We start from the raw sequence: 27,610 nt of genomic DNA, 5'->3' as shown, positions 1-27,610 counted from the left end.
CTTGTTAGACTCACATTGCCCTTTGTTATTAGTTCTGAATAAGGTACAAAGGTACTTAAGTGCCTCCATTTAGAGTTTCTTGTTTTCTTTACGAGTAATTAAAATTCACTTTCTCCCACATCTGTGAATTGGTGATGGTAGTTTTCTTCCCAGCTGCTTCACATCCAACAGTGCACTGCTTGAGTGCATAACAGAGGCCACAGCCAGAGCCAACTAAAATGACAACAGTCTTCCAGAAACAGAGGAGCCATCTCCAAACCCCCAAACTGGTTAATTTCCAAGCATGACATCATCATGATAACCTCTCCCTAAAATCACATACAGGAAAGGTAAAAAGAGTGCCCTCAATGGAGGCCAACAACCACCCTAACTCAGTCTTGATATATTATTTAAAAAAAATAAGATTTTATACATATATATATATATATATATATATATATATATATATATATATACACACACACACACACACACATATATATATATATATATATATATATATATATATATATATATATATATATAAAAAGAATAGCAGTGAAATCATATTTGCAATGAAGCATCCTCGCAGCCTAACAGGGTTAAAAAATATTTGTCTCATACTGAGCATATATCACACTAATGAACTAGTAATGACATGACATAATGCTATTATATTTATCAGGATAGCACAGTGAATAGTCTTGTCAGTTTACAGCAAGAGGTTCTGTGGTTTGATTCTTGGCAGGGGTTATTTCTATGTGGAGTCTGCATGCTTTCCCTCTGTTTGTGTCAGTTTTCTCTGGATGATCTGCCTTCCTACCAAATTCTAAAGACCTGCAGTAGGTATATAAGACTCTCTAAATTGCCCATAGATGTCAGTGTACATACATGTGTGGTATGGAATTACAACCATGGCATGGCTATCCACACAGGGGTGCAAACACTGGCTGTAGATAGTCACTGTTGATGTGATATCCCAGCCCCATGTGCAAAAATGGAAAAAAAGGAGGTTACAGATATGAAGTTACTGTGTGTGTGTGTGTGTGTGTGTGTGTGTGTGTGTGTGTGTGTGTGTGTGTGTGTGTGTGTGTGTGTGTGTGTGTACACACACAAATGAGTTAATATATAAATATATATAACTATATGTACACACATATATATATATATATATATATATATATATATATATATATATATTTATTTATTTAGTAACCCATTTGTGTGTGTACATATGTGTATGCTTACCTTTATCAAATGGCACATTTATCAATGTGAATAATGTTGACACCAAATGATCAACATTATTCATCTCGATATGCTTCTACAACTGCTGCACTGAGAATTAATCTTAATGTATGCAAAAATATTCAAACTAAACTAAAAAGAAAACATTTTTTGCAGGGAGGCAAACCCTTCTGAATCCCCCACACCCCCTGCTAATCCTATATTCTAACTCCAAGATCACGCAATTCTTGGGGACGAGGCAAATTTACCATTCCCAAGAATCATTTGGTCTACTACTTTTGTCCACGTGTTGATCATCTGTTAATTTGATCAAATTGTGTTGACTAAACATGTCAACAAAAGTGCTGTTCGACAAAAATAAAGACTACCATACATTTCTGCAGCTGATGCCTTAAAAACACTTTGTCTGACTTTATCTGGCATGTTGCATGCCTCTAGAGATAAATTTGATTAATCCAAGCTCAATAATATCCCTACACATAGAACACTTGGTTCAGAAGTTAATGTCCTATACATTCAAAGTTTACAAAAAGTTACAAAAATAACACAATAAATTAGATCTCCTAGATTTCTCAAACTTTAAAAAATGAGGGAAATGATTACAGCTGAGCAGTCAAAGAATATGCACATTTTATTTCTGTGTGTTCTGTTCAAAGGGCAGGCTGGCTGAAAATGAATAGAAAAGAGAAAAGCACACAGTATTGCAGAAGAATAAACTGTGCCAAAAAGGTGAATGAGATAATATACCCAAAAATAATCTATAGGATGGTATTATGAACAAATATGAAAACTATCAGACTCAATTAACTGTGGGAAATGGTGTCTGATGTTTGCCAGAAGGTGCTTTATTAATCACCCCACATCACTTCAGAGAAGGACAATAGGCATTGTTCAAAAGTGCATTTCATCATATTTGAGATAAAGGTTATTTTAAAGGAAAATGTGTATATGTATGTAGGTGTGTGTGTATATGCTGCATGCTTGTGTGTGTCTATTTATCTATATACATGTGTATATATATATATATATATATATATATATATATATAGTAGTTTTATGTGGGGTGTTACTAGTATGTACTGTTGGTATGCAGTCCAATGTATTTTACTTGATTTTGTGTCCCAGCTGTATGAGTTTTCAGTTGTTTTTTTTTTACCTGTTGAATATTGATGAGGAATATGTGTAATATATACAGTAATGACATACTCATTTTATAAACATTAATGATTAATACATATCTTACAAATCTTTCATTGTTCTTTTAGTGGATCGCCTATTCCATTTTTATATAGTTGCATTTAATTTTTCTTAGGATTTCCCTTTACACTGTCTAATTTTATGTAACCAGCTAAGCCCAACATTAATTCATGGTTCTCATTCCATCATGATCCTGCATTAAAAGACTATTAAATCCAGTTTTCTTTTTCTTAGTTAGTTGACTAAACAGACAAGTCATCCATTCATTCATTCCTCATTAACTAGAAACACTGGATGTTACTTATAGCCCATTTCAACCTCTCACCAGGCCTTAAGGTACAAATTATTTAATCTTCTTAACCAGAAAAATTGGTTGATATTTAACTGTCCATTTCAGCTACGCATCAAGCCTTAACACTTGAATTCTTTCCTTATGCTGACCAGATAAATCCAGTGATACTTATAGACCCATTCTGGGTACTCACCAGACCTTAGATCATAATTTTGTTTTAGTGTTACCCAGATAAATTGGATGATAGCTACAGACCATTTTAGCCAGTCGCCAAGCCTTATGGCATAAACAATACATGGTGACAAACAGTATACTGCTGCCCAGGATTGCATGTCAAACACAGCAAATCTGTATATGATACAGTGAAACATATTAAACATAGTAAATCTGAATACAATACAGTGAAATCTATACATTTTAACTACAAATAAACTGAATTCAGCATTTAAAAAAGGTTCTTTAATTGAAGTATTGTTGAAAATGATTCTGCGCAGCAGAGCAAAATCACTATTTTGTGAGTGTTGAAGCCAGGTATGCAGTAATTTTCAAGAATATAGACATTTTAAACACACACACACACACACACACACACACACACACACACACACACACACACACACACACACACACACACACACACACATGGAGTAAGTCACTTATAAATGCACAAACAGATGCAAAAGCATCTTATTGTGATCAATTTATGGAAAATACTTACAGTACAAAGCACTGATACCCCCCAACGCACACACAAATACACCAATAGAGTATTGTGTTTTGGGTCTACCCATTTTGTAAAGCTGTTTAACATGCTCCGGCTGGTTCACAGATAAGTGGTTTGCTGAGACAAGGCTATCCTATTCATATTCAGTGATAATTACATGTGGTAGTGTTGCCCAGTATTAGTGTAGAATAAATAAATAAATACTAATGGGCTAGAAATAAAATAGCAAGACATGTTAGTAGCAGTTTGAATGCCTAATACCTGAAAAGATGTCATATCACAAGGCAAAGAGGTACCAATGTGCCATGCACACAAGTCGTGTAGTAAAAAATGTAAAGACGTAGGTGAAAATGTGTAGTGAATACCTGTTGTTTAAGCACAATTGACATAGATAGTTTCAAGGCACTTTATATGTCTCTAGTGGTCCTTTCCATGCTGGGTATCACTCAGAGTTCAAGACCTCATCTCTTTACTTTTTATTTAAAATACAATAGTTGGCCATAATTCATTGTCATGAATATGTTTTATTTTATTTGTGTATTGAAATTTTGTGACCCCATGTTATCTGTACATCCAGAAACATTTCACGTGGAGAGCCAGGGGAAACTTTCATCTTTTGCATAGCTTGGTTGTATAGGAAATAGTGGATTTATGTGGCTGTTTGCCTTCAATGTGTCTGTTTGAATGAAATGCTTATATTACTGTATTTGAGTAATGTACATCAGTACAGACTCATGAACTTGTTATTTATTTGAGGTTCCGGCACACCTCAGGAATGTTTGCACCTTGTCAGAGGAAGGAAATATGAAGCTGAATACATACAGAAATTAGGATGTTTATAACTCAGTCCCTAAACCACAAGTGAATATATACAATTTATCAGACAAATAAATATTGGAAAATATGTGTGATCAGAGCCAAAAAAAACAAAATGGGTAAAATACACACACATCTTTTCCTGTCTAACTGTACACTTAAACTATAAAACTTTGGGCCTTTATTTATTATTCAAATATTTGTGACAAATGTTTGTAGAGATGAGCACTGGATCTTATGATGGACAAAGTAAAGAAAAAAAACATAATACTTTTTCTTTAATGTCTGATTAAAGGAACTGTTATGTATGTATATAGCATGAAAGGTGATATATTTTTTTCTTTGTCCCTGCAGACATATTGACAAAGAAATACATGCTGGAAATGTATCATGCTATGCAAGCACAACCGTGTGAGCATATACACACCAGCACATGCTCCTGCAGTACCAACATGCTTGCACTGTTTGTATGGCAGAGAAACCTGTGACTCAGTGTGTCATATAATGTATCACTTATTGCCTGATGAAATACTTTCATTGACACATGGTACTGTATGTGTGTATCACAGGAAGAGTGAGTAATAGATTGCTTGGGAATAAATGCTGTACTGCCCGATGCAGAAATTTATTTGCATGCATTTCAGTGTGTTGTAACCCAATACCCATACAGAATTCCTGCTCTTTGTATGTGCTTTATTAAGGAGGTGTCTGTGTCATCAGTGAGGTTATTGTTGTGCCACTGTCTCTTGATTCAGAGCATGAAGCCTACTGTTAACTTTCTTCCTGTTTTCTTATTTTATTTTTTTGTAAAAAAAAGTAGCTTATGAGTAAGGTAGATTCATTAACAAAGTATCTTTCCACTTTCTGTCAAAGGCTGTTTATTTTGTTTTGGTATATAAAATGCTTTAGTTTGCATTTAACATCATGTTCATTCATTAGACAGCATAAGTGTGCCACATAGGAGTGTTATTTCCTCTGTGCAATCTTTATAACACATGGTACTTCCCCTTAAAGGAGGCAGTAAACATATTTGAAAATAGACTATATCTTATCACATGCAATTTAGGAAAACCATATTCTAGTGATAGGTGCCTTCACAGAAATTTACAAGACATTGTTATTCACCATGGGCACTGTAGTGTTGTGAAGTTTAAACCCTTTTGTAATTCAATCGAATTTTACACGCATTTCCCCAGATCATATCTCATGAATTTCAAGCAATCAACTATTTAAACCCACAGGTGTTTTAAGAATGTGAAGATTTGCATACAGTTTTATTAAAAGCACTTGTAGTGGCACACAATATGTGGATGGGATGTCAGACCTTTGCTTGAAGTGTCCCAACTCATTAAGGAGGGTGCCCAGCAATGGGTTAACGTGGCATGCATGATGAAAGATAATTTGCAGAAGACTGAAATGGAATTCATTCCATCTTTGCCTTTTTCAAATCATGGCTGGGTTTGACACTTCAGTGCTCGATTTGTTAATTGGCAATGTGTGTGATGTCACCATGGGTGAGGCAGAAGTCTTTTCTTCGGGCTACCAGTAAACCCAGGTATATCTGAAAATAGAACTCATGTACACTTAAGTAGAATACATTTACATATGATTACATTTTCTCTAAGCTGCAGTGTGAAAACTTTTACACTTATCTCATTCTTTTCCTAAGCTGGCACGCTAAAAGTTTTAATGAAGCTGAAAGAAGAGAAGCATTTACTATTATGCTGCAATGAAGTAGAGAAGGCTACAATAATATCTTTATATTTTGTAGTTGAAGCATGGAAGTGAACACATTTGTTTATTATTTCCTGTTAATTTACATTTAAAACAGATAGGATGTTACTTCAGTTAATGCTGTCACTATGGTGACAGAAAAGAATACTTCTAAATCACCCACTAACATGCCATTATATCATTCACAATGGTCCCCTTCCCAGTCTAGCAAGATCACAAGCTACTAATGTGGTAGGCTTTTAAGCCATTTTTTACCACTTTAAATGTATTTTAAGTGAAAAAAAGCAGACAGTACAACACAGGCATGACATGCTAAAGGCCGAAGCAGGATGCCTATGTACATTCCATTTCATGACATTGCACATGAGTTAAGTTCAACAGACAAAAAGTTACAAATATATACTCTCTCGACTCACTCTAGTGCAACCAATGCAAAGCAGACTCAGAGAAGCAGAAACAAAATGCCAGCAAAATGTATTTTAAGTTTCTTTATAAGGTGCTTTGAAGGAAATCAGTGGATATTTTGTTCAGTAAGGCAATCATGCCATTTCAAATATTCATTACTTACATAATGAATTTCATGTCTAGGTGATCTAAAATATCCAACTATAGAGTGGGAAACCTACACCACCACTAGTATACAAGCATAGATGTTCCTGGACTTTGTCAATACAAATGCACTGAAACAATTAGTCAGATTATCCACTAGGGGCATTAACGTCCTGGATCTTCTCCTTACTAATGTGGAAGCATCTTGCACCATCCTTTGTGTATCTTCATCACTTGTTAGGTCTAACCATAAAAGCAGTCTCTTTTGAAATAAAACTGAAACCAGAGATCCTTTCCACCCAAGGTACCTTTAGACATTTCTTTAAGACAAACTACCTACTCCTAAGTGATAGATTGGTAAGTTTCTATTGCCCACCAAAACCAGTTAATTCCACTGAATACACGGAAATTTATACCACCACACTGTACTAGCAGGTAAACAGCTGCATAGTGTAAGGTGAACCCTAGAAAGAAACACACATGATGGAACCATACTAACAACACACTCTATAATAAAATGAAAAGAATTTTGACCAAAAGTATGAAGAGTCATTCCCAGAATGTTAAAGCCCTTGCACTGAAATAAACAAACAACTCAGCAACTTAATACAATCCACCAAAGTTTGAGAATAAAATAGCTATCTAAGCCAAAGACAATCACAAGGCATTTTTTTTACTTATGTTCATAATCTCAAACGCACAACACAGCAGTGGACTGAGCTGATTGCGAATGATGTGACTTTCACCAAGGTTGAAGATATAGCTAACCTACTGGATGACAAACTTGGCTCTAACTTTACCTCTCTCTCCCCTTTGTCTAACTCTCAAGATATACGTGAAACTGGCTCTCCACCAGTTATCACAGAAGACCTAGTCCTGAAAGTCCTATCAAAAGCTGAAAATACTGCATGATGGGACCTGACAATATCCTTGGATGCATCTCAGATATCATGAAGCATGATTTAGCCACACCCCTAACAACACTGTTCAGTCTCAGCCTCCATACAGATTTTGTACCAAGTTAATGGAGAATAGCTGCAGTTACTTCCTGGTATGAGTGGGGAACTTCCACAGACCAAGGCAATAACAGATCCTTAAGTCTGACCAGCCTCATGTTCAAAACCATGGAAAAGACTGATGGAATTAATCAGTAAGGACATAGGAAAACTCCAAACACTGGACCTGTCTCAGTTTGGATTTGCCAAGGGCAGGTCGTGGCTACTCAAGCTGGAAGATATTTTTGAAAAGGTCACCAAAGCAGTGGCTGAGCATTGGATGAAGGCAAAATGGTACACACCACATACTTCAACCTGGCCTTGACACAATTCCCCACTCAGGCATAGTAGAAAAGCTAAATAAACTGGAATAAACCCCTGTGTCACCCTCTGGTTTGCCAACTGGCTCACAGATGCAGACAATTAAAACTGGAGAAGTTACTTCCACAAAGAGACCAGTCACCAGTGAAGTCCGCAAAGGTTTTGTGCTGGGCCTTACCTATCTGATATCTCCTTTTTTGAAGTAAAATCCAATAGAAAAGAGCTCTGGATGACTAAATTTGCAAATCACTGCCAGCTGGGAGCAGTCATTGAATCCCCAAATGACCTGGCTATCCTGCAGGAAGGTTTGTCTCAAATAAATAACTGGTATTAAAATTATGGTCTGAAACTACATGCCAAAAATGCATTATTGTATCCTTTGGGAAGTCATCTACCTCAGAGAATGCCATATTGACAATATGCCCCTAAGAGTTGGCTCAGTTGTTTGATGATTGAGAAATTATGTAGGCAATGACCTAACTTTTGACCAATTTGTGTTTATTTTTGTAAGAAAGTCCTTCTTTAATGTGCAGCTTATAAACAAAGGAATTGTATCTGGATCGAGGGATGTCATTACTTAGCCCTCATTAGGCCAGTCATTGAGGATAATGCCTACTTTGGCATGATCTGTCCAGGCACATGCAACAACTGGAGTGCCCACAGAGATACCTTACTAAAAGGGTACCAGGCCTAAAAAACATGTTCTACATGGACCGAGTCAAAGCCCTGCCACTGTACTTGGTATACTACAGACTGCTAAGAGGTGACCTATGTATGGAATACAAGGCATCCTCCGAGCCATTATTGATGGATTTACTGCACATCAGAAAGTCAAATGGCATCAGACTTACTTGGTGGAGGGATCTGAACCTCTACTGCAACATCAACAGAAAAGTTTGGAAGGACAGGTACATTTTGTAGAGAATACTGCTGTTGTGGAACAGACTCCCCCATCCACATAAAATAAAGTTCATCCCCGTCCATTTTCAGATGCAGCTTAGATCTGTCGATGGGAAACAGAAAATTTATCCCAGGTGATCCCCTGTATAACTAATGGAAAGCGGCAGCTGCTAAATGCTTTATTTCATGCATGGTTCCCCTCAAATTATCTATGGTTTGATCCCAGTGATTATCACTGGGGTAAAAAATAATTATTGACCATGGGATGGGTAAGGCCAGTCTATAACCAAATGTGATAGATTGTTTTGAGCATAAAAAGGGAAACGGACTAGCCTTAAAATGGCCCCACAAGGACAGCTAGCCTAGTACTTACCTATGAACCTATACGATTCAGAAGGCATATTACTAAACTAGGATACAATAAATTTATTTCCATGTTGTTTACTTTGTTTGTGTCTTTTGGCTTTTCCCAGTTAGGGGTCACCACAGTGGAACTCCAGTCCGCTAATGTTTGGTAGTTGATTTTTGCATGCCGAGTTACCAGCCCTGACGCACACCCTTCAGCGAAGGTATGCCCATTCAAGCATGTCTCCATGCAGAACATGCTCTAGCTGAGAGTCGAACGGGACCGTCTTGGAAATGTGACTTACCAAAGGAATTGTCCTGTGTAATTCAGTTTGTTCTGTTTTTCATTACATTTTCCCTTAGAATTTTTAATGGGAGTCATAAAATGCCTGATATATATAATATATAGGAGCAGTTAATTACCATTCTTCCTACTGAGTGAATTAAAGAAACAAAGCTTTTTGTGCATTATTTTCTCACTCAGCATCATTGCCATATAAGGATAAAACCCTGACTATAACCTTGTGATCTGAGACAGATTAGTACATTAGGTACTTACCAGAAGATGGAGTGGAGAAAAGTTGAACGAATGGTCACCTCTTCTCATGAGGAGGGATGGGACTGGACTCAGAGTGCATGCATCATGGTTGAATTCCCAATAAAATCAGAGATCACATGGATGTGATTGCTTGCTGGGGGGGGGGGAATTACAGGGGCTACTTGACCACATGACATACACAAGGCATGAATGTGTATTGTGTATTGCAAGGCATGAATGTGTATTGCAAAGGCCAATTGTATACCAGTCCCTGTATTGGTTACTAGCATGGATGAGGGGGTATGATTTACCACCTACCTGACTGTCTTGTCATCAAAAGTAGTCACAATATGACCATGGGTCTAAGCCTTTCCACTCCTCTCCTTTAGAGCTGTTTGTAATTGTAATGAGGGATAAGGCTTCTGAATAAATTATTGAGTGTGAATTCCACACACCTGATAAGAAACAAAACAATTTTTTTTCAAAAAATAAGAAAGCTGACCTGAATATAGTTTTGACTGCTTCCTCCCCCATGACCTACAACTTGCATAACTATACTTCAGGTCATGCAGCCTAGGGGAAAGGGGCAAAACCCCACTAAGCACAAGTAGTCATATCTATGATTATCAGGTAAAATGAGTTCACACTTCAATTAATTCGATTTCTGAGAGGTACAACTGAGAATTGCTCCATTATGGAAAATTGTATGACCCCTACATTGTTTCATTGTGCTGGGCCCCTGTCTGGAGAGCACCAAAGACAAAACTTGCCCTTGTTAGTGATGGTTATTGAGGTAGGAAGGAGTTATGGGTCAAGAGAAGAACTGACATCAGTGGCTGTACATGTAGGCAGATCACACTGGCATGAAAATAGCGAGTGAGAGTGTGTGGGTATGCGTGTGTCACACACACACACACACACACACACACAGAACAAGAGAAAAGATGGACCACTAGATTACTGCAGAAAAACTACACAGTAATTCATTCAGTTTCAAGTAAAAAGGATTCAGCTTGAAGTACATTTAAATACAAATAGCTCTAGAACCCAGTGCTTGGTGTATACATTTTATTGTAGCTAATTGCTTATCAGCAACCAGATGTAGAAGAATTGCCATGTCCAAACATAATTTGTAGTACTGTACTTTTTTCCACAAAAAATAAAAGTCAGGAAGTTTGCCTTCTATAAAGTACAAATTACAAATAAGCATACATAAGGGAAGTAGAGTACCTATATGCCCAAGTGTGGTTCTCTGCCATTTAGGTCCACTTTAATTAAGCAAATGAAGTTCAAGAAGGATATACCTTGGGATAATGAAAATATCTAGGATAGGGAATCTGCTAGTGATGTCCTTCAAGGATGCATCTGCAGTCTTAACAAATGGGTTGTCCTGTCGTCAGGCAGCCCTTCGGTTGGCCGGATTCCAAAGTCTGGGTCTGGCTTCGGCTGGTGTCACACTTCACCCGACGCCATTGGCAGTTCTTCGGTATAAAGGCATCAGCCGACGCCATTTTCCTCAGTCTTTCTTGCCACGCGGCGCTCAAGCAGAAGCTGTTCGCAAGTGCCGGTCGGTCAGATCCAGAGATTACTACTACCGAATACTACTCAAGACTTCTATAAAGCTGGCACCCATTAGGGACTCTTTCTTGCCTCAGCCGATGTCAGAGAAAGTTAATAACTGTTTATCTTGTGGGAAACAAATACCTCATAAAGATTTCCACCCTACTGCATACATTGTTTAGGCCCAGACCACGACGTAGCAGCTTGTTCAGCCTGTGCTTTTTAACCGGCGGACGCTTAAACGCCGCCGGACTTTGCTGAACAGATTTTCGCCCGATTTTTACATTATGCCGCCGGATCCTCCGACTATGCAAATAACCAAAAGCGCAAAGAAAAGGACCTACATCGCGGTCCACGGTTTCGGCGAAACATGTTAAGCAAACCGCGAGTGTCTTGGTTTCGCCAAACCGAGCAAGCGGTTCTTTCTTCAGCCGATAACTTGCCTACTACCGAGGCCTCTTCCATCCTGGTAGAAACGGCTTCTGTAATCCAACCTTCTGTTGCGATTTCACAGGATTTATCAGACACCATTCCTCTAGCTATTTCTACCCCTGCACGTGGAGCTGGCCTCCTCCAGCTATGTCTATTAAGGCCTTTGCCAGGGCTAAAGCAGCCAAAACTTCAAAACCTGGGCCTGCCAAGCCCCCCTCTCACAGGCCCAGCACCAGCTCCCATATGCTTTCTTTGGCAGAGGATCTCATCTCTTTAATTCGTGGATCCCAGCCTCATCCAGACAGGGCCTCTCTCCCTCCTCCAGAAAAGAGGCCTAGAGCATAGCCCCCTGAGCCAGTAGCCACAGATGATTCCTCTGATGACTCAGAACATACAGACCCTCCTGAGGCTTCTTATTCTCCTTACGAAGACTCTGATGCTGAGGAGTCCATCCCTTCAGCATCTCCTCCTGAGGAATTTTCCTTTGGGGAAACTTTGCATGCTATGAGGGAACAATTTCAGTGGCAGGGCCATAATTTTTCAGACTCTAGAAAAAGGCTTAGGACCTTTCTACACTTGCCACAGCATAGGCCTTTAGCTATACCTCCAGTCCTATCTGTTGTTGATGATGCATTTAATGATGCTTGCACTACTCCTGATACTTCCCGCTGTAAGCGAAGTATACGGCCCGAATCATCACCATCTTTAAAGTAATGAAAATTTGAAATACACAAGGTGACCCAAAGTAATTCGAAGGAAACGGTTTCATATGAAAAGAACAATCATTTAACAAAAATTTAAAAGAATCATTATAAACTAGTTTTTTTTTTCAACTATTCTTTCTTAAATTGAGGCTAATATTATGAACTTTAAAAATTTCATTAGCACATTGAAGAAAAGGTCAATAATTTTATTTGTTCTGGATAAAATTTGTTAAACTTTTTACATTATCAATAAGTTGTTACTTGTTTTGGTGTTATTTTTGAAGATTTAATTCATTTTAGCCTTTCTTCCTTTAGAATATGTTTCAATTCAGAAGATCAATTACATTTTACTTTTAATCATTTTCCATAAAATTTTATTTTAATAAGCATTTAGTTACAAATTCATTGACTTTTTCCCTTTTTCCTATTTTTATAGAATTTTTTTACACCATTTGAATGAACAGACCAAAGAACTTTGGGTTAATTTTCAATTGTTTATTCAAGATTTGAACAGCCAGTCTTTTTGGAATTATAAGAAATATGTAGCCAAATAAAAATGGAATTTTTTTCTGAATTGTCAGTGCATATAGCCTTGGCATACCTTATTTATTAATAAATCTTCATGAATTCATTACCGCATTTACCCAGACACCGTCAGCTCTATTCCTTTTAAGGAGTTATCGTTTGAAACATTAGGATTTTGTATGAGAATACATTTCAACCATTACGGAAACAGTATGTTACGTTTCTCTTTTTGCAACCTTACAATGTTTCCTTTTCACTAAAAACATGCTTTTTCCTAGCCTAATTCCTAATGCTTCCTTTTTTTTGAGGATTGGTATTCAACTTTGTGTTGGATCTCCAGGTTACATCACTCATAGACCTAATTATACACATAGACTGTAGAGATGCAGCTCATTTAAGCTGCAGTGTTAAACTTTAAATTCAAAGCCTGTCTGCAAGCTCAATGCCCAGCACAGCTCCAAGCTTTCTTTGAGAGAATAATCTATTAATCTGATCCCAGCCTATCAGCAGGGATTCCTTTGCATATAAAGCTAAGCTACCCTTTAACAATAGCCAAGATGATTCTCTAATGACTCAATACAGACCTCCTACTTCTTATCTCCTTACAAATATATTAGAGTCTCCCTTCAGCTACACTCCGAGGAATTTTCTTTGGGGAAACTTGCATGCTATAGGGAACAATTTCAGTGTTGGCCAAAATTTCAGACTAGAAAAGGCTGACCTTTCTACATTGCCATCAAGCCTTTACTATTCCTTCGTTCATATCTGTTGTTGAAGATGCTTTAATTAATTACTCTCTGATCCTTTAGTCGCCCTGCAACCAGAAAGGTACTACAGGGTCAGACATCATCACCATTATTTAAGTCTCTGTTCATCAAGATATTCCTGCTAAAAATTCAGTACTTTCTTAAATCCTCCCTTTAAATGATTCATGGTCCATAAGATTGGGTAAAAAGTTTACACCATTTCATTTTCAGAAACTTTAACTGCCATTTAATGATTAATATATTTATTACAGTTACTAAAAATTCGTAAGAATCCAATAAGAGATTAACATGGTACATAATTCTAGCAGTTGTACCATCTTTAAAATGTGGCTATTTCATTGGAGGCTTCCATAACAGCCATTTGCACATTATAGGAGGCATATCTTTCAAAAGGCATACCAGACCATGTCAAACCAACTCTTGACACCTATGGATAGGTCAATTTCTTTGGTCCCTCAACAGGTAATTAAAAGATGGAAATATAGCAAATCTGTAAAAGTAAAATTTTTACAGGTTACCTCAAGGTTTAGAGAACTGGTATCAAAATGGTCCTTTCCACTCCTAAGGCAAAATGTTGAAAGTTTAAGGAGAAACCAACAGGTTTCCTAAGGTCTGTGAAAGGTAACAACAAACAGTTTATGATCACACACATAAATACATTCCATGATTTGGGTGGCACTTTCCAGGGAAACTAAAGCACCATTGCGAAACTAACTATTTCAAAAGTGGACTATACAAGGGAAAAATGATTTGCAGACATAGACAAGTTACTGGTTCATTTCCACCTCCAGAATGTGCAATGCCAAACTACACTTCTCAGCAGAAGCTTAAAACAAAGATCTCATTATAAATGAGCTGAAAAGTAAATTATGGAGAAGGGAAGGATTTTATCATCTCATGATACCAAGAAAATTTACAACTGGAACCTATCTAGCCTTCCTTTAAAATTCTTTGTTCAAATTCAAAAGTAACCTACAGACTCTCCATGCTGGGCAAGACAGGCTGGAACAGACTAAGGTGATACCTCACGTCCCATAAACAATTTGAGAGAATCAATTATAGGGATCAACATTATCATTCTCAGTTGCCTTTGCATCAGGCAGCGGTGATACTAAGCTGGATAGAATGTCATTGCAGAGTGGGAATTGGAATTATCCCTATCGGACGACTCCTATACAACGGACAACAAACAAATTACACTAGCTGAAAGAGATCTACCTGCACAACCTGGGATAACATCTGTATAAAGTCAAGGCTATTCCATCCCAAAGAGAACTTTCTGGTTAGAACTTATCTTCAACAAAGCATTTCTAATGGAGAAAGTTTAAGTTCCCTTACTTCTGGCTTAAGAAAACTAACCATAACTGATGAAAATTGCAAAGCTTAGGCTCATGGACCTGCTATTGTCCCAAATGCAGCTGCATATGAGAAAGTCTTGGTACTAAAGAAATTTATGGTCTCACACAGACACTGAAACCAAAATTCCAATGATCCCATGCCTGAAACAGAGTTCCTATGGTGGGCTCAGGCCTGTCAATAAAACACAGGACTGCCCTTCTGCAAAAGTCAACCAAGACAAACCATCACGACAGATGCCTCAGACCTGGGGGGGCACACATGTGGACAAGTGCATTCAAGGCCTATGGACTCAAGACCAGCTGCATCTGCACATAAATCAAAAAGAAATGTGGCAGTAAAATTGGCAATCCAGGCATTCAGACCTTTCTCCAAGAAGGCCAGTTGATGATAAGGACAGACAACACCACAGTTATGTGGTACATCAACAAACAGGGAGGCACCCCTCATACCCCTATGGGCTGGCACTGGACCTATGGGATGTGGCTCTGAGCTACAACATTCAGTTACAGGCAATTTTGTACCGGAAGGAAAACATTCTAGCAGACATATTAAGCAGAACTACCACCCCCAATGGATGCTGCATCCGGACATCTTCAAAACCATCAAAAGAATGGGGATTACCACAAATAGACTTGTTTGCATTCAATCACCAGTTGAAGAAATTCTGCACAAGGACTTACCACCCACTTGCTTGGAAGGTGGACTCCCCATCCTTCAGTTGGAAAACCTGACAGCAAGCATTCCCACCACCCCTTTTATGCACAAGGTGCTTCTAAGATCAAAGAGGAACGTCCAAAGGGTCATTCTGATAGCTCCAGACTGGCCAAGACAACATTGGTACCATTTCTGAGGAGCATGTCCGGGAACAAATATGGAAACTACCCTGATCCCATTACTGTAAAACAGAACAACTACAACATTTCATCCAAACCTAAAACTCTGCACAACATACAACAATTAACCCCAAAATTTTTCCCAAAGGGTTAAAGACATAATCCTGGAGGCTCAGACCTTCAACAAGAAAGAATTATGCAGCAAAATGGAAAAGATATCTCATTTGGAGTACTGCAAAGGGAAAGATGTGACACTGGTGAACATAGCCAACATCCTGGAGTACTTGGCAGCTCTTCCATACAGGCCTGTCCTATTCTCCATCAAGATACATGCATCAGCTATTTCAGCAGAATACAGCTTGATCCTCCTGTCTTCTCAATCCTCTGCTCAGACAGTTTCTGAGGGAATTAAAATGTAAAACCCCCAGGAAACCACATTGCCAGCATGGGACTTGAACTTTGTGCTAGAAAATTGACTCTACCTCCTTTGACGCAGCACAGCAGAATTCAATACTTATCCTGGAAGACTGCTTTCCTGCTGGCAATAACTTCAGCAAGAAGGGTCTCTGAACTACAGGCATTAATGGCAGTACAACCCTTCCTGATCTTCCATCAAGATAGAGTGTCCATGAGAACAAATCCTACATTTATGCCTAAGGTGGTATCCAGAGTCTCTTTAAATCAGGCTATCCACCTACCTACATTCTTCCCCAACCCACAGAACAGGGAGAAAGCTCTTCATACCTTGGATGTACATAGACAATTCGCTACTACCTGGACAGGACAAAGAACAATAGAAAAACTACCAGCTTCTGGTAGCATATGCAACAGGAAGGAAGGAAAACCAATTTCAAACAGACAATCTCCAAATGGATACGAAATTGCATTAGTTTTTGTTTCTCCTACCATCGAAAGAAAACTCCAGAGAACATCAGGCCTCACTCCACAAGGGCTACAGCCACTACCACAGCTTTCTTACGATGAGTGGCTACCAAGCACATTATACAGGCTGCTACTTGGACCTCCGTGCATACATTTGCCAAGCATTATAATTAACCTCGATACTCTAGATCCCGAGCTGGTTTTGCCACTGCTGTTTTGCAAGGGATCCTACTACACCATAATCTATTCTCATTTCCTCCTCCCTAGTTTAGCTATGGTATTCTACCCATTTGTAAGACTGCAGATGCATCCTTGAAGGACATAGTACAGTTTTGTACCTACCATAAATGTAGATGTCGAGAGGAATGCATCTGCAGTCAGGATTACCCACCCTCCTTCCCCTCTGAGGTACTCCTAGGGTATTTACCAATCTTCAGCTAGCTTGGGCGGGGATCTATTATGGTGTATTTGTTTGTATATATGTACATACATGCTTATTGTGTCTGTCTCCGCTCTACTATTTGGAAACTTTGGCATTTATCCAAATTTAGCCAACAAAGAGGGCACCTGGCATCTGGGGCAAGAAACACTGAGGAAAATGGCGTCGGCTGATGCCTTTATACCCAAAGAACTGCCACAATGACGTGGGGTGAAGTGCGACACCAGCCGAGCCAGACCAGACTTTGGAATCCGGCCGACCGAAGGGCTGCCTGACAGGACAACCCATTTTTTAAGACTGCAGATGCATTCCTTGAATCAATTAGGAAGGAAACTGGAATGAAATATCTAAAGGGAAGGGGCCCAATAAAATCAGAGATCACATGGATGTGATTGCTTGCTGGGGGAGGGGATTACAGGGGCTACTTGACCACATGACATACACAAGGCATGAATGTGTATTGTGTATTGCAAGGCATGAATGTGTATTGCAAAGGCCAATTGTATACCAGTCCCTGTATTGGTTACTAGCATGGATGAGGGGGTATGATTTACCACCTACCTGACTGTCTTGTCATCAAAAGTAGTCACAATATGACCATGGGTCTAAGCCTTTCCACTCCTCTCCTTTAGAGCTGTTTGTAATTGTAATGTGGGATAAGACTTCTGAATAAATTATTGAGTGTGAATTCCACCAACCTGATAATAAACAACACAATTTTTTTTCAAAAAATAAGAAAGCTGACCTGAATATAGTTGTGACTGCTTCCTCCCCCATGACCTACAACTTGCATAACTATACTTCAGGTCATGCAGCCTAGGGGAAAGGGGCAAAACCCCACTAAGCACAAGTAGTCATATCTATGATTATCAGGTAAAATGAGTTCACACTTCAATTAATTCGATTTCTGAGAGGTACAACTGGGAATTGCTCCATTATGGAAAATTGTATGACCCCTACATTGTTTCATTGTGCTGGGCCCCTGTCTGGAGAGCACCAAAGACAAAACTTGCCCTTGTTAGTGATGGTTATTGAGGTAGGAAGGAGTTATGGGTCAAGAGAAGAACTGACATCAGTGGCTGTACATGTAGGCAGATCACACTGGCATGAAAATAGCGAGTGAGAGTGTGTGGATATGCGTGTGTCTCACACACACACACACACACACACACACACACACAGAACAAGGGAAAAGATGGACCACTAGATTACTGCAGAAAAACTACACAGTAATTCATTCAGTTTCAAGTAAAAAGGATTCAGCTTGAAGTACCTTTAAATACAAATAGCTCTAGAACCCAGTGCTTGGTGTATACATTTTATTGTAGCTAATTGCTTATCAGCAACCAGATGTAGAAGAATTGCCATGTCCAAACATAATTTGTAGTACTGTACTTTTTTCCACAAAAAATAAAAGTCAGGAAGTTTGCCTTCTATAAAGTACAAATTACAAATAAGCATACATAAGGGAAGTAGAGTACCTATATGCCCAAGTGTGGTTCTCTGCCATTTAGGTCCACTTTAATTAAGCAAATGAAGTTCAAGAAGGATATACCTTGGGATAATGAAAATATCTAGGATAGGGAATCTGTTAGTGTTGTTCACTTTCCCTTGCTAATATTGCATTATCTGCTGTGGTTCACCTAAAGCTATCTTTTTTTCATTTGATCCATTTTCCATACAGCAGAGACTATTCTGACTGACCAGTAGTTTTCTGTCAGCATCCTATTCCCACTCTTAATGTTACAGTTTTATAAGTTAATTTGCTACCATGCCTCTTAACTCACAATATGAGAACAAACTTCATCCGGTCCTTTTACCTTATAGACATTGTAGTTTAATAGTTGTTCCATGAAATGGTTCAGAATATCTCATTCAGAGGAAAAAGTATTTTGTAAAGAAATACATTTTCATGACTCCTTTCTCTGGAAACTGATCAGTTATTGTTGTTCAGTATTTCTGTCTTTTCTGTCATCCTTTACTCAAATGTTTTACCCTTTTGCAACATATAATAACATTTCTGTGTTTCCCATGCCCCTTTATATACCTGAAAATGCTTTATCCCTTTTATTTTATTTTTGGATCTTGGTATTAGATTACTGGGCTTGGAACATCCTGGTTACTATTTCACTGTCATTAGTAAGCCAAAAATTATGTACACAAATGATACTCTGTAGCAGGATGGCCTGGCCAAATAAAGGCAGATGGCAGTAGTTTGTCACTATTTAGTCATAAGTGCCCTCTTATTTGTTAAAAATATAGAAAAAATTACCAGCCATGACATTTAAAAAGTGAATAGATAAAAATACTTAGAAAATAACATCAAGCAGTGTACCCAACAGTGAAATGTACAGAAGGAAACTGGTTTGCATATGAAACAGAAGCAATCATTTTAACCAAACAGATCTTAAGAAGAAAATCATCTAAGTACAACTAGTTTTCTCTTTTTCTCAGACTATTCTTATCTATAAAAATATTGAGGCCTAATTATAGTAGCTGAACTTTCACAACATATTTCAGGCTTAGACAACATTGCACAGAACAACTCGCATGTCATTCGCAAGCTGCAATGTTCTCAGCTGTTCTTGGCATATAAATGTTGTCATACAGAAGCTCATTTTCACATGTGCATTCTAATGAGTCTGTTTACTTGCTTTTGGTAAGTTATCTTTTTGAAGATGTTTGTAATTGCATTTTATGGCCTTTGGCTTCCTCCTTAGGAATAGTCTGATATTCAGAAATTACAGAGTAGATCAATTACATTTCATATTATATATTTAATTCATATGGTTCTCATAAGACAAGAATATTTACTTTTCAATTATATGAATTTAGTTACAAATTCTTTATTTTTTCCCTTTTTCCTTTTTTTATTCATAGAAAAAGGTTGTATATTTACACATATTTTCATGTTACTGAAAACACAAACACACATTGCAGTTTACATCACATATAATTAGTTTATCTTCTGCAGATTTTATCAGACTCCAGTCTGATTTTGGAATTAAAAGGCCAAATATGTAGCCAAATACAAACTGCATAGGATAATTTTATTTTCTGAATTGTCAGTGCATATAGCCTTGGCATACCTTATTTATTAATAAGCCCTGCCCCCACTCCATCTTTCATCATTACAATATGCCATACTACTCTGTTTCTACTAAACAATATGCCATTTGGTGTACACCCCCCCCCCCAACTCCACTTCCAACCTGCTCTTCTCTTTTTTCTTTCTCCTTCTTCTGTAATTACATAATTAGAGAATTTATATATCAGTTATGCTACTAATATCTATAAATAACTTTATTTTACACTAGTTGTAGGCTTTGTACTGTACTAATGGTTATTCCCAATACAAATGATACACCTAAACATGAACATATCTTCATTGTAAAATTTAGATACATCTTCCTGAAACTAAAATGTTTTTCATATATCTGTCATGTAAACTGCATGTGTAAATATCTTTTATCATTTGCTTTAAAAAGATGGTATATATTTAGCATTTGTGCATTGTATTTTGGTGATGGTCTTATGAGCTGAGCCTGAAAATGGTCTAGCTGTCTCATCACTCTACTCAAATTAGAAAAGATTAAATAAAAATATAGAAAAAAATAAATGATGCAAGAAAATCAGTTCACTTACTTGAGTAATAATGAACCACCACCTTACCATTGCAGTATGTGGCATGCACCAAAACACAGTATGAACCATGTACAGAAGCAGGCAAAGTATGCAGCCACATACCATGAGGACATCTAAATGTAATAGTTCAAAAATGAAACACATGTATACTTAACATTATAATGTAATGACACAAGAAATTTACAACTGCAAATGATCAGGCATTTATACATCTCTTGATAGATTCTGTGCATTCTTTCAAAGGCCTGTAAAGTAAAGTAAAAATATACCAGTAGCTTCAGCTTAAGACACAGGTGAGAACAAGAAGTGAAGAATTAGGTGAATGCAAAGTATGCTTGTTTCAATAATATATGAGCTAGAGAGAGGAATCAAATATGTAGCAATCCATACACTATACATTGTCCTGTTGATAAACTGTGTCATCAGGCAGATGGTGAAGTGACTGCTAAATGGTACATACAGCAAGAGTTCACAGTAAGCAGGAGACTGATGGTTGTGTGATATTCTGATGGTGTCCCCTACAATATATACGGATGCTATCAGTGGGCATAACACGTTTGCCCTAGTGTGGGACACAAGGTTATGCACACATAACATCTGGATAGCCAGTCAGCATTATTACATGGTGTAGAGGATATCTGATTTGTTTCTTTATTTCTTGTGCTAAGATTTATTCTCTAATTGGGTCAGCAGCTATTTTCAATGGAGGATTAAGAGCAATATGTCTGGTTAAGTGATTTTCTTAAAGTTATACAATAGATAAATGGAAATTGAAGGAGTTAGAATCATGAGTAGCGTCAGTGACTGCAAAAAATGGGAAGTGCTGCACTCTTTTGTTGTCCTTTGGATGAGAGCTAAACTAGACCTCATCCACCAGATATGGTGGCAGCTCAAGTGGATGTAAAAGATTGCTTGGCATTTATCAAAAAAGTAGGGGAGATTTATTTTTATGTCACTTTTTTCACTGTATACACATACTTTGAATATTGTTAACATATATTCAGAAAATAATTATTTTTTTCTAACTTTACATAAGTAATAAGCTTATCTTTTTAACCATTATTTCTGCTACAACCATCTTCATATTCTCTGTTATACATTTTCACAATCCTTTTATTAAACAATAAACATCTACATTTCCATGGACTCCATAAAGTAATAAAATCTTACAGATCTTTTGTATTGCATTTTTATTCATATTTATGTATTTTCCGTATACTATCATATCCATATCCATTTTTTGAAAATGTATGTAATAGTACTGTACACACATCCAGAACAATGTAGCCATAGCAACCAGTAAATAACTGAAGCAAACAAACCAATGAAAACAAACTGTAGGTGGAAAACACAAGGAGGACTGCAATTCTGCCAACCAAAGGTTTATTACAGTTAAAAACAAGAATAGAAAAGATCTTTTTTCTCCTTCATTGGCACTAACAGTTTAATACCCATGAATCCTTAAATACAATATAAAATCATGTGACACATTTTAGACTTTAAAACTCTTTAAAATGTATACAAATATTCTAATTTGTATTTGATTTAAAAAATAAAAAATGCACTTTGGCTCTTCCTTAAATAAAATTTAAAACTACTACTGTTGAGACCCTGCTTTTTAGAAGCATCAAGTACTACTTGCCAGTTGTATTCTTTGCATTCAGGGTCTTCATCCTTACCATTGACCCCCCCCTATTTTTTGCTAATACATATTTAAGAACCACAAGCAAAAATTTCTTAAAATTAAGACAAATATAAGAATGTTTGTACAATGCATTGTTGACATCAGTGTTGTGTATGGCATAAATGTGTTCATTAATTCTCCTTTTTCTTATAATACCTTTATTGAATCAGCACTTAAGACATAGGCAAACATACATCTACATAAAAGATAACAAACCATGTTAACGTGGTCCTAGTGGCAAACATTATATATTACTTAATTCTTTTATACAGTTATCATCAATCTAAAATTACATAAATTGATCAATTCCTGCCTACCCTTAAACCTCACTCTTCTTCCAAATCATTATTCTGCATGTATTTTTCCTCACAATATCCATTTTTTCTTTGTAATTTGCTCCTACACTTTTCTAAAGATTCCACATCAAGTTCTTTCATCTATGTTACAATATTCACTACTTCAAATACAGTTGGTCTAGACTTGGATTTCTATTTTCTAGTAATTGCTTTTTTTTTGGCAGCCACAAGAATTAAACTTAACAAGGAAATTCAGATCCTGTATACTAGCTCTAAAATCATTTCCTTAATTATAGCCATTTGCTCAGCCATTATTACTGACAGAGTACTCTATAAGAAATTTTTGAAGTCTGCCAAATCATTACTTTCCCAAAACATGTTTTCACAGTTATCTCTTTTTTCCTCATCACACTTCCAACATTTGATATCTACCTGAGGAAAAATTCATTGGAATCTGCTTGGGGCATAAAAATACATATGTAAACAATTCCAAGCAAAAATCCTGAATCTTCTAGACTTTGTTTCATATTTCGGAGTCATACATATGTCCTCCTATTGTGCCCCTTTGAATTGCTTATCCAATCTCTCTTTCCAATCTTTTTTAATCTCCTCTGATTGATTCTTATAATAATTATAGTGCCATATTTTATATGCCCTACAAATTATCCCTTTTATAACAAAAGCTTCTGTTCTAGATTGCATCCCAGAGTACGTCTTTCAATTAGGATTCACCTATCCCTTTTTCTTTGTCTATACTCTGATATCCATCCTTGGTAGGGAAGAATTCTTTATCCTGCAGTCCAAATGTCTTCTTGGCCTCTTCTCTTTCTATTACCTTTCCTTTTCTAGTTATTTGCTCCCAATACCTTGGTTCCTTTCTCAGTTTTCTCCAGTAAATTTAAGCCCCCTCTTGCCAGTTCTCTGTACCCTTAATTGCAGTCATCCATATCAGCAGAATCTCCTTTCTCCCTTCTTGTGTTGGTTTAGTTCTTAGAATACTATCTACTGCTTTATGAGTATAACATTGTTTCTCTTTTTTAATTTCCCCAAATCTTTTTGGTTTCTAATACTATGATGGGATGTACATCATTCCTAAGTCAGTTATAAGTATCATATTTTGCATGGCTGTTATTATTGTTCTTAAGGATCTGGATCCAAAATCCCAATCTCTCCTTATTTCTTGAATCCACCCACCCCACACCTGCTGATTCAACATCGCTTTTCACTTTTGATTATAGCTTTTTGCTTGTGTTATGCAATATGAGTCTTAACTGTCTAACTCTAAAATATCCCTTCAATTAGGTAATCCTAAAACTCCTTGTTCTGCTGGAAGAATCAACTTAGCCCACTTGACCCTTGCCTTCTTCTCCTCCCAGATAAAATCCTTCAACTCCTTATTACTTACTATCCACAAGATCTCTTTTGGTTGATAATAATATGTCTGATGTGTATATAAAACTAAAGGGATTAAAAATATTATCATTGCTCATATCTTGCTGTTAATATCCTTAAAGAAGAGCTTACAGTTTCTCAGTTTTTGTATTATCTTTTTAGTATCTTTCCACATATCCTTAGTTGCCATAATGGAATCATTTTAACCCATACTCTTAAATACTTCATGTCCCTGTAAATATGGGTATTGCTGTACCAATTCATGTGTGGATACAAAGTTTACAGCTATAGCCTTTGTTTTGTCTTCATTAATTTTATATCCTGAAAAGACCTTAAACTTTCTTAGATGTCTCTTTCTGGTGTTATCAAGAGCAAAATAATATCATCTGCAAATAAAGTCAACTTTACTTGATTACCATAACAATTATATGCTTAAATTTCTGATTCCTTTATTTTCTTTGCCAATGGTGCTAAATATAACACAAACTAGCTGCGGTGGTGCAGCGGTTAGCATTGTTACCTCACAGCAAGAGGTTCTTCCATTCAACTCTCAGATGGAGTGCCTTTTGTGTGGAGTCTGCATGTCCTCCCTGCGGTTGAGTGATGTTAAAGACATGCAGGTAGGTGCGAACATGAATGAACGTGCCTTCATTGAAGGTTTGGCATTGGGCTGGCAACTCAACACCATAAAATCCACTGCCAATCATGAGCGGATCGGAGTTCTGCTGTGCTGACCCCTAACTGGGAAAAAGCCGAAAGTCAAGTTAAAGTCAACAAAGGGAAAAGAGGATGACCCTGCCTGTTTCCTCTGTTCAGATACAACTTAGAGAGGAACTATCCCACTTTCATTTTTGCCTCTGATTCCTCATATATCCTTGTAATTAATGTTATTATTGTTTCAGGGGATGCAAATGCTTTCATTGGTCTACTCATGAAATCCCAGCTTACTCTGTCAAATGGTTTCACTGCATCAAGACCCACCAACAAAAGCAGTATTGTCTTACATTCTGCTTCTGTCAAGATTATAATTTTTCTGTTAATCTTGTCAAGTGTTCACCTCCTCTCCACATAACCACATTGATCCATATCTTTCTATTTTTGAAACACATTTGCCATTCTTCTAGCTATTATAGACAGATGTTTCCCCTCCTTTTAAAATACTGTTAAACAGAACCTTTGAGTTCTCTATCACTTTTTCCCTCATAGCTTTCAGACTTTCATGTGAATACTATCTCTTCTAGTTTCTTTTTATACACGTTTACAATCACTACTACTTCCACTCAAAAATATTATCATTATTATAGTTCTGAAAATCTCCCTTTTACCATATTCCATCTGCACCTTTACTAGCACTGTCTCCCCTTCAAAATGTATCATTACTCAACCATGACCTTTACGTTTTTACTCTCAGAATGATTGCTCTCAGAATGTTATGCATGAATTACATATTCATATGTACACTATATCTCCATAGGAAATTATCCTGTAAAATGCATTTTTCTGTGCACATTTATGTATGAATTCTGAACGGTTTTGTAATCTTGAACCTTTAATGTTAACTCACTTGTTGATCTACTTTTAATTGTTCCATATTGTTACATATATTGGAGCTTTTCTCCCTGGGCCTCCACTGAAAATAGGTTCTCAGGGCCCAGTGGAGTATCCCATTAATCAAATGCCAACAAAATAAAAGTAAATATATTTTCCCTGAGACTTTCCTGCAGATTGATTATGCATCACTATTTTAACTCATCTCCTCCTATCTTATCTGTTAATTGTTGAGACTCATGTACTGTAACCTTGGCATACCCAAGTCTTCCACATATATTTCCATCTGTGCTTTTTCTTGGTTTTCATAATCCTCTGCTTTATATACATTTTCATAAAATTACCAGAATAACTCTAATAACTGTACAGAATCTCTGGTTATTTTTCTTGTTATATGCTTCTTAAGTTTGGCAACAACCCTTTTTCTACTTTCTGTTGCCCAAGTTATTGTGTTAAAAGTTTTTGTGCTCTGAAGTTATATAACAGCAATCTTTCTGAACTCATGCATATTATCCAGATACTCCCTTGTTTTTCTCTTCAGCACTCTGCATTTGCACTTCTTGTTCTGTGAGATCCTCTTTATTATACAATGCTTTAACCTTTCTCAGTCCCTCTAAATAATTTTTGTTGCTTCTTAACCATATTTTTTTCTTTTATTTCTACCCAATTTTTAAACTCGGCTTTTATTTTATTCCACTCAACAGCTATAACTTCTGAAGAAATTTCTATATTTTGTAATAACTCTCTAATAATTTCTGCTAACCCTATTCCTTAAATTCGTATCTTTTTAAGAGTTATGTGGGGAAGTGTCACTGTCTGTTATGTACTTCATTACACTGCATGTTTATCTTTGTTGTTGTTGGAGCATGATGTCAAATAGTTATTGGATGTGTGTTGAAGCTTTCAATTAAATGCACATGTTTCTGTGAAATTTAATTTCTTTCTACTGTTGCTCAGTTATTGTACCTTGGGGAATAATATGTAAATTCTATCTGAGTTCCTACTATCGAATTCAAGTTTTCCATACCAAACATTTTTATAAATTTTTTCAGAAGTCTACCCTCTTTTCTTCTGTTTTCATTTCTAGGTCTGCCAGATACATCTACACTGTTGCAAATCAAATTACAGTCCCCACCTAGAAGTAATATTCTCATCTGAAAGTGGACTATTTCTCCCTAAATTTTCTTAAGCTCCATAATAGAAGTTCTAGGTGGTATATAAATACATGCCAGCATAATCCTGCTCTGTTATTACCACAAATCTACCATTAATTTTTTGTCTTGTATCACTGTTGGAGCTCCTGTGTCATTTAGCATAAGTGCTCCACTTTTCCTTTGTCCCTCATATTCTGCTGAGCATCCTTCCTGAAATCCTTTCTTTATCAAATTCACATGCTTACTTCTTTCTAAATGTGTCTGCTACAGCATTACTATTTGAAGCTCTGCATATCTTTATATAAATCAATACTCTTACCTTTTTCTATACCTGTGTAGCCATTTATGTTCCAAAATAATATGTTTAGTGTAGCCATTATGACAAGAAATTATTATTCAAACCTGTTATATATGACAACTTCTTTAAATGTCTATTCCAGCTTTGGTGTTGCATGCACCATCTAATGTTTGGCAGGTTGATCATTTATACAATTGTTTCTTGCCATCTCCATTTGAACCCATATCACAGTTTACAAGACTGTTTTAATGAAAATTCTCTTACAAAAAAAAAAAAAAAAAACATACACACCCAGAACACCCACATAATCTAGTAACTTAAAGCAAACACACAAAACTTTGTACATATTCAAATAATGAAGTTTAACCCTCATGATAGGAATGATTATCCCATATTGACAGTCACATTCTCAGGAATTAACTAACCTAAAATTAAGGTTATCCATGGTAAAGTG

At 36.8% G+C, this 27,610-nt stretch overlaps 1 protein-coding gene across 2 annotated transcripts in view; it reads left to right on the top strand.

The window, feature by feature from the left end:
- VAT1L (vesicle amine transport 1 like) overlaps positions 1–27,610 on the top strand; it is a 1,089,685-nt gene that overhangs the window by 434,529 nt on the left and 627,546 nt on the right. The window lies entirely within an intron of this gene.

This window comes from Protopterus annectens, chromosome 8.part1 (genome assembly GCF_019279795.1).
Source record: "Protopterus annectens isolate FY-2018-M chromosome 8.part1, PAN1.0, whole genome shotgun sequence".
Classification (NCBI taxonomy): Eukaryota; Metazoa; Chordata; order Ceratodontiformes; family Protopteridae; genus Protopterus; species Protopterus annectens.
This window is presented reverse-complemented; position numbering and strand designations above follow the sequence as displayed.